The following is a 5,799-nucleotide window of genomic DNA, read 5'->3' as shown; positions in this document are numbered from 1 at the left end:
TGTTGAAGGTTATGTCTTCCTGATAATACCTGGGGCTATAGATGTGGGCGAATGACCATGTCTTACACGGTCAATTTACTGTAGCTTTCTAATCCCCCTGAGGCTTTAGATATTTTCCACTACAAGAAATGTATCAAAGACGTTGTGCCATTTCAAGTTCATTTACTGTAGGCCTCCTCTGGGTGCACGTATTCAGTGAAGTGGTTCAAGTGAACAATGTAGACTTGCCGACAGCTGCTCAAACTAATACAGTGGCTCCAGAATTTCTACCTAGTGCACCTGTATCAATCAGTAAACCTGGCCGTATCCATCACTACATTCCTTCCGCCCTGCTTCTACTCCCTTAGGATCCATTTCCATAGACGAACCCTAGGATTTAGGTTCATATAAAGTGACAAAAACCTTGCAGTACTTCTGGCGGTATTGCACCTTCCTACGGGTCATCACAGTTTGTGCATTTCCCTCTGGGACTTTCCGGGACTCGTGTTTGATTCTAGATCTAAAAAAAAAAAAGATCTAAAGCAATGGGGAAAAGTAGCAATGGGCTCTGAGGAGTAAAACAAGCAACTGTTTCCGCCCGGTTTTGAACCGGGGACCTTTCGCGTGTGAGGCGAACGTGATAACCACTACACTACGGAAACACTGAGAATCACACGATCTAAGGAACATCCATGAAAACTCTATGGTGGCCTTCTTGACCTTTTGTGACTTTCAATGTACCAAATTCAGTCCCATTTCGAAATTGGACTGGCAGCAGCAAAGTCCTGGAAAGGGCCTCGGTAAGCACCAAGCGAACCAAGGCTCACTGCATTTGCCTTGACTGGTCATTTCTCTCAAGACTTAGCTTTAACGCCTTCCTTATCTCTTTCTCTTGTTCCTGCCACTTCAGTTTGCTTTTGATGTGAGATGTCAAATCCAGCGTGTGGGGCCCCATGGTCCTTGTTTCCAGGGTAGGCGAGGGACCCTAAGCCAGGGCATATCGGGAGTCTCAGTCTCCTTTGCCTGAAGGGTTCCCTCGGTGCTTCCTGAGGCCGTTTTCTTCTTCAGTGTCAGCCTGTGGAGAAAGTTCAGGTGATAGAAGAGAACAAAGAGAACCTTTACAACTCTCTGGAACTAAAACTCACATAAAGCATGTCTAGTTTGGTGCCCCGCCTCCCAAGAACCAGATGAGAATTGTGTCCTGGTCTCCCATCTGACTTAACGCAGAGAAATGAGGTCTGGCTTAGGTACTCAGTAATGAAGTCTTCCTGTCATTTTTTTGTTTTTTTTTTCTCCTTAAAGGCTATTGGCAAACGCTTAACCCTTCAGGAAAAGAAACCTGTTTTAGCCCGCCTTCTAAACAGGGACCCTTCCCGCCTGAGCCGAACGTGAGAACCACTACCCTACGGAAACCACGTGACTGAGCTAGCCTAAGAATTTGTCCAGGAAAATCGTAAGCCCTGCAGTCTCCAAGTACTTTGGCTTGCAACATCCGAAATTCAACTACATTTGAAATTCCACTGCCAGCAGCTGGAAAAAGCCCTCGGGGAAAACACCAACAATCCCTTCAGGCAAAGGAGCCTGTGGCTTCCCTTAGACCTTAAAGTAGTTTTCTGCACCTATCCCGGAATTTTTTTTTTTTTTTTTTTATCCCGGAAGCTAGGACTTCGAGAGGGGGAGTGGGGTGGGGTGCTCCACCGAGGTTCAGGAGCCCAAAGTTCGCTAGAGCTCCCATTTCCAGAACTAAGCTCCTCTCGGGCTCTCCAGCTCCCCACAGCCCAGGAGCTGTGAAGGCTCTCACCCTGGGGCTTCGGACCAGCGCCTCGGTGGCCCCTTTAAGGGCGCTGATGTTCCAGACAAATGATCCGTGTTTCCATGAAAAGATGTTCAATGTCATTACTCCTTATTCATCCCCCCACTTGGTGTTAGTTGCCATGGAGTTGATTAGGACTCATGACCATCTCATGAGTGCAGTGCAGAACTAACTGCTCCATAGGGTTCTGAAGGCTGTGACTTGGTGGTGCACTGGCTAAAGCGCTCGGCTGCTAACTGAAAGGTCAGCAGTTTGAATCCACCAGCCCCTCTGTGGGAGAGAGATGTGGCGGCCTGCTTCTGTAAAGATCACAGCCTCGGAAAGCCTATGGGGCAGCTCTACTCTGTCCTGTAGGGTCGCTATGAGTCAGAATTGACTAGATGGCAATGGCTTGGAGTTTTGGATCTTTCAGGAGCAGATCGCCAGACTTGCCTTCCGAGGCACCTCTGCGTGGGTTCCAACCACAAACCTTTCAGTTAGTAGTCGAGTGCTCAACCTTTTGGCATAAACCAGAAAACAAGCATTGCTGAGGATGTGGAAAATTGGAACCCTCACCCATTGCTGGTGGGATTGTAAAATGGTTCAGCCTCTGTGGAAATTCGTTTGATGGTTCCTCAAAAAAGTTAACCATAGAATTCCCAAATGACCCAACACCTCCATTACTAGGTATATACCCCCAAAGAATTGAAAGCAGAAAGGCAAACAGATCCTTGTACACCAATGCTCATTGCAGCATTATCCACAAGAGCCAAAAGGTGTAAACAACCCAAGTGTCCATCAACAGAGGAGTGGATAAACAGAATGTGGTATATCCATACAGTGGAATATTATTCAGCCATAAAGAGAAAGGAGATCCTGATATATGTTAAGACATGGATGAACCTAGAAAAATTATGCTGAATGAAATAAGCCAGACGAAAAAGGACAAATATTATATGATCCCACCTACTTGGAATCTCTAGAACAGCAAATGCATAGAGGCCAAAGTTTACTAATGGTTACCAGGGGCAGGTGGGAGGGAAAAGGCAGGAATGACTGCTTAAGGGGCGCTGGATTTCTGTTAAGGGTGATGAAAAACTTCGGAACGGATAGTGGTGATGGTTCCACAACATGGTGAACCTAAGCACTGTCATTAAATTGTGCACATAAAGCGGTTGAAATGGCACGTGTTTTGTTTCCTATTTTATCACACACACTCAAAATGATCCAGACTTCCCGTCCACCCAGGAACAGTAGAACCCTCCCTGCAGGCCCTGCCGCGTACTCTCCCTGGGGCCTGACCTGCGCTCTCTCCTCTCAAGCCCTTTTGCCTCAGCACCTCTCCACTGCGCGACTGGATTTCAGTCCACTACTTTAATCACGCCTTCATGTTTTAGCCGTGCCTTATTTTTTAGCAAAGGCTAAAACATGTGTCTTAGGACATTTGGCTCTTTGAAAATATCGAACAACCAACACATACCAAGCCAGCCTTGAAGGCCTGCACTGGATTCCTTTGGACACCGGACCAAGAAGCCGAGTATAAACCGCAGGACCCAGGGGAAGCTCATGCAGAATTCACAATCGCTTGATTTCTTCCTCCTCACTCTTGGAGATTCTTTTTCAAGGGAAGTTTTATTTCAATACTGGAAACTCATCTTCGTTTGCCTTCTTTATTTTTCTGCTCAACAGATCATGGAGTGCGAAAGTTAACGGAGGTGGTTTGCGCAGGTTTTTCACCTTCGCCTCAGGGCAACCGCCAATGGGCAAAGAGTTTCTGTAGCTCACAGGCTTTAATGTTATTCTCCATAGGGTTCCCTTTAGAAATCAAGTTAAAAAAAAAATTGGTGGGCAAGAATGTGCCCTTTTCTCCTGCAGTTGCTGCTCTAGGTGCTGAGGTTACCGCTCTGCCTTCACACCCGAAGTTCAAGTGCTCCCCCACCCTGGGGAGGGCGCAGATTCCTTGCTCACTGGAAACCAGGACTCGGTCCTCGACTTTGTTTTTTGGCTCAGAGTGGAGACGGGGACACAACTGGACTACCTTAAGCTCTTCAGGGACCTGCGACCCTGTTCCAGAGGAGGCTGACTTCCCAGAAGCTTTAGTTCAGGAAATTTCATACCGTGCATTTCCCCTTCCCTTCTGGATCAATCTCCCGCCTTCCCGCCCACCCAGAGGAGAGGGTTCACCGCCTTTCTGTCGGGTCTCGACCCTTTGGGATCCCTCCTGAATTGGACAAAGAGGGCGGTTGTCCATCTCTTACATAGAGGGGAGAGAAGAGAAGGCTACTGGAGAACCACAAACTCACCGCCTACGCCCTCACAAACTGCACACCTGGGCGCGCGCACTTCAAGACAGGAAAAACAGCGCCTTCGGAAGCTTCTCTGCAGGAGGAACCCGAAGGGGGTTGGTTTCTTAACCTGGAGAGAGGAGAGGAGCGGAGGGGTCCCAGGCATGTCCGCAACTCTTCAAGACAGGCCAGAAACAGGCTGATTTTGAGAGACAGAGCCAAAGCAAAGGGGCAAATGCAGCAGAACCCCACGCCCGGAAATTAAGGGTCTCGAACCCTAAGGTCTGAGCGAGCCGAGGGCTACGCCTTAAATTGACCTCCCGCCTTTATCAGGAAAGTCGTCGGTGCAAATTCAGAGCTCAGGAAAGGGAGGGACTGCGTCGATCCACGTCCACATTTGACGGACAAAAGCCAAAAGATCCGTTGCAGTCGAGTCTATTACGACTCACAGCTAGCACAGTGGAACAGCCCCATAGGGTTTCCACGGAGCGGCTGGTGAATTCGAGCTACCGACTCTTCGTTATACCACCAAAGAGAACACGTAAATCCCTGAGTAATTAGATGTGGGGTCTGAGGAAAAGACCATCGCCAAGGAGAACTCGCAGTTTTTTGCCTGAGCACGGGGAAGGATGGAGTGGCCATCAACAAAGATGGGGAAGTGGCAGGGGCAGAGGACTTTAGGGGGAAAATCCGGAGTTCAATTCGGGGTCCCGGGGCCCTGGTTCCAAGAGTTATTCATCCAGGCTGCCTCTGTTTCGGCATCCGTCTGAGCCCTTTTTGATATTGGAGTTCTTGGGGGCTCGTGCTCGGCCTCCTTCCCACCCTGGGCGCTTCCTCCCTGCAGGCTTGTCCCTTGCGCTGGACCCGGCCACCGTCTCTCCACACGCTGCCGCGCGCAAAGGCGCATCTCTAGGTCAGGTCTAAGGTGCGGCAGGGCAGAGCCGCCTCGCTCCGAAACTTGGGAAGACCTGACAGTGCTCGGCGTGTGGCAGGCTGTCTTGCGTTTTGGATAAAGCGAGGCGGAAAGGGCCTTGGGGGAGGATCGCTGAAGGAGAGGGCAGCATCCAGGACGGTAGGCGTCCAGGCTTCCCCGAGTTGGGTGCAAAGAGATGTACGGTCTGGAGGCCGGAGATAAGAGGTCTCTGGGAGTTCCCTGGTGGTCTAGTGGCTAGGATTCGGCGCTTTCACCGCTGCGGCCCGGGTTCGATTCCCGGTCAGGGAAAGCTGTTTTGCGACATCTCCCCTCCGCAGGAATCTTCTTTAGCACTGTTCGATGCAGAAGAGTCCCCAGCATGGCCCAGGCTTGGAGAGGTGAGAGGCGATGAGCAGCTCTTCAGCGGCTTGGAGCCCCCAACAGCTGTATCCTACTCTGGGCCACTAGGAAACATCACCGCTCCTGTGGTCCTCATCTTTCAGAATGTTCATCTCAAGAGAACAAAGTAAAACCTGGTACAAGAGCTCCCAATCTTCCTTTTCAAAACAATTATAAACATAAAAAAGTTGAAAGAGTAGTGTCTTTATGTATTCTTCATGTCCATTTACCAATGAACATTTTCCACATTTGCTTTGTCCATGCCTCCATATATATGTATTTGCTACCCCATTTCAGAGTAACTTGCTGATATCTCAAAACCCTTTGGCAATATCCCTCTAAACCAGCCTCTTAGGGACTTTTCCTCTTTGTCCTGTCAATGAGGCCCTCCTTGCCGCTTCAGCATAAACTCTCAGGTGTGACCTGGAGCC

The 5,799-nt window shown here is 49.5% G+C and overlaps 2 non-coding genes across 2 annotated transcripts; one reads left to right on the top strand and one right to left on the bottom strand.

Annotated features, from left to right (window-relative positions):
- Nucleotides 1–568: 568 nt before the first annotated feature.
- Nucleotides 569–641, bottom strand: TRNAV-CAC (transfer RNA valine (anticodon CAC)). The gene has a single exon. It is a non-coding gene; the product is annotated as a tRNA-Val (tRNA).
- Nucleotides 642–5,206: 4,565 nt separating this feature from the next.
- Nucleotides 5,207–5,278, top strand: TRNAE-UUC (transfer RNA glutamic acid (anticodon UUC)). The gene has a single exon. It is a non-coding gene; the product is annotated as a tRNA-Glu (tRNA).
- Nucleotides 5,279–5,799: the final 521 nt, after the last annotated feature.

Source organism: Loxodonta africana, chromosome 3, assembly GCF_030014295.1.
Source record: "Loxodonta africana isolate mLoxAfr1 chromosome 3, mLoxAfr1.hap2, whole genome shotgun sequence".
Lineage (NCBI taxonomy): Eukaryota > Metazoa > Chordata > Mammalia > Proboscidea > Elephantidae > Loxodonta > Loxodonta africana.
Note: the sequence above shows the minus strand (reverse complement) of the source record. Positions and strands in the feature narration are given on the sequence as shown.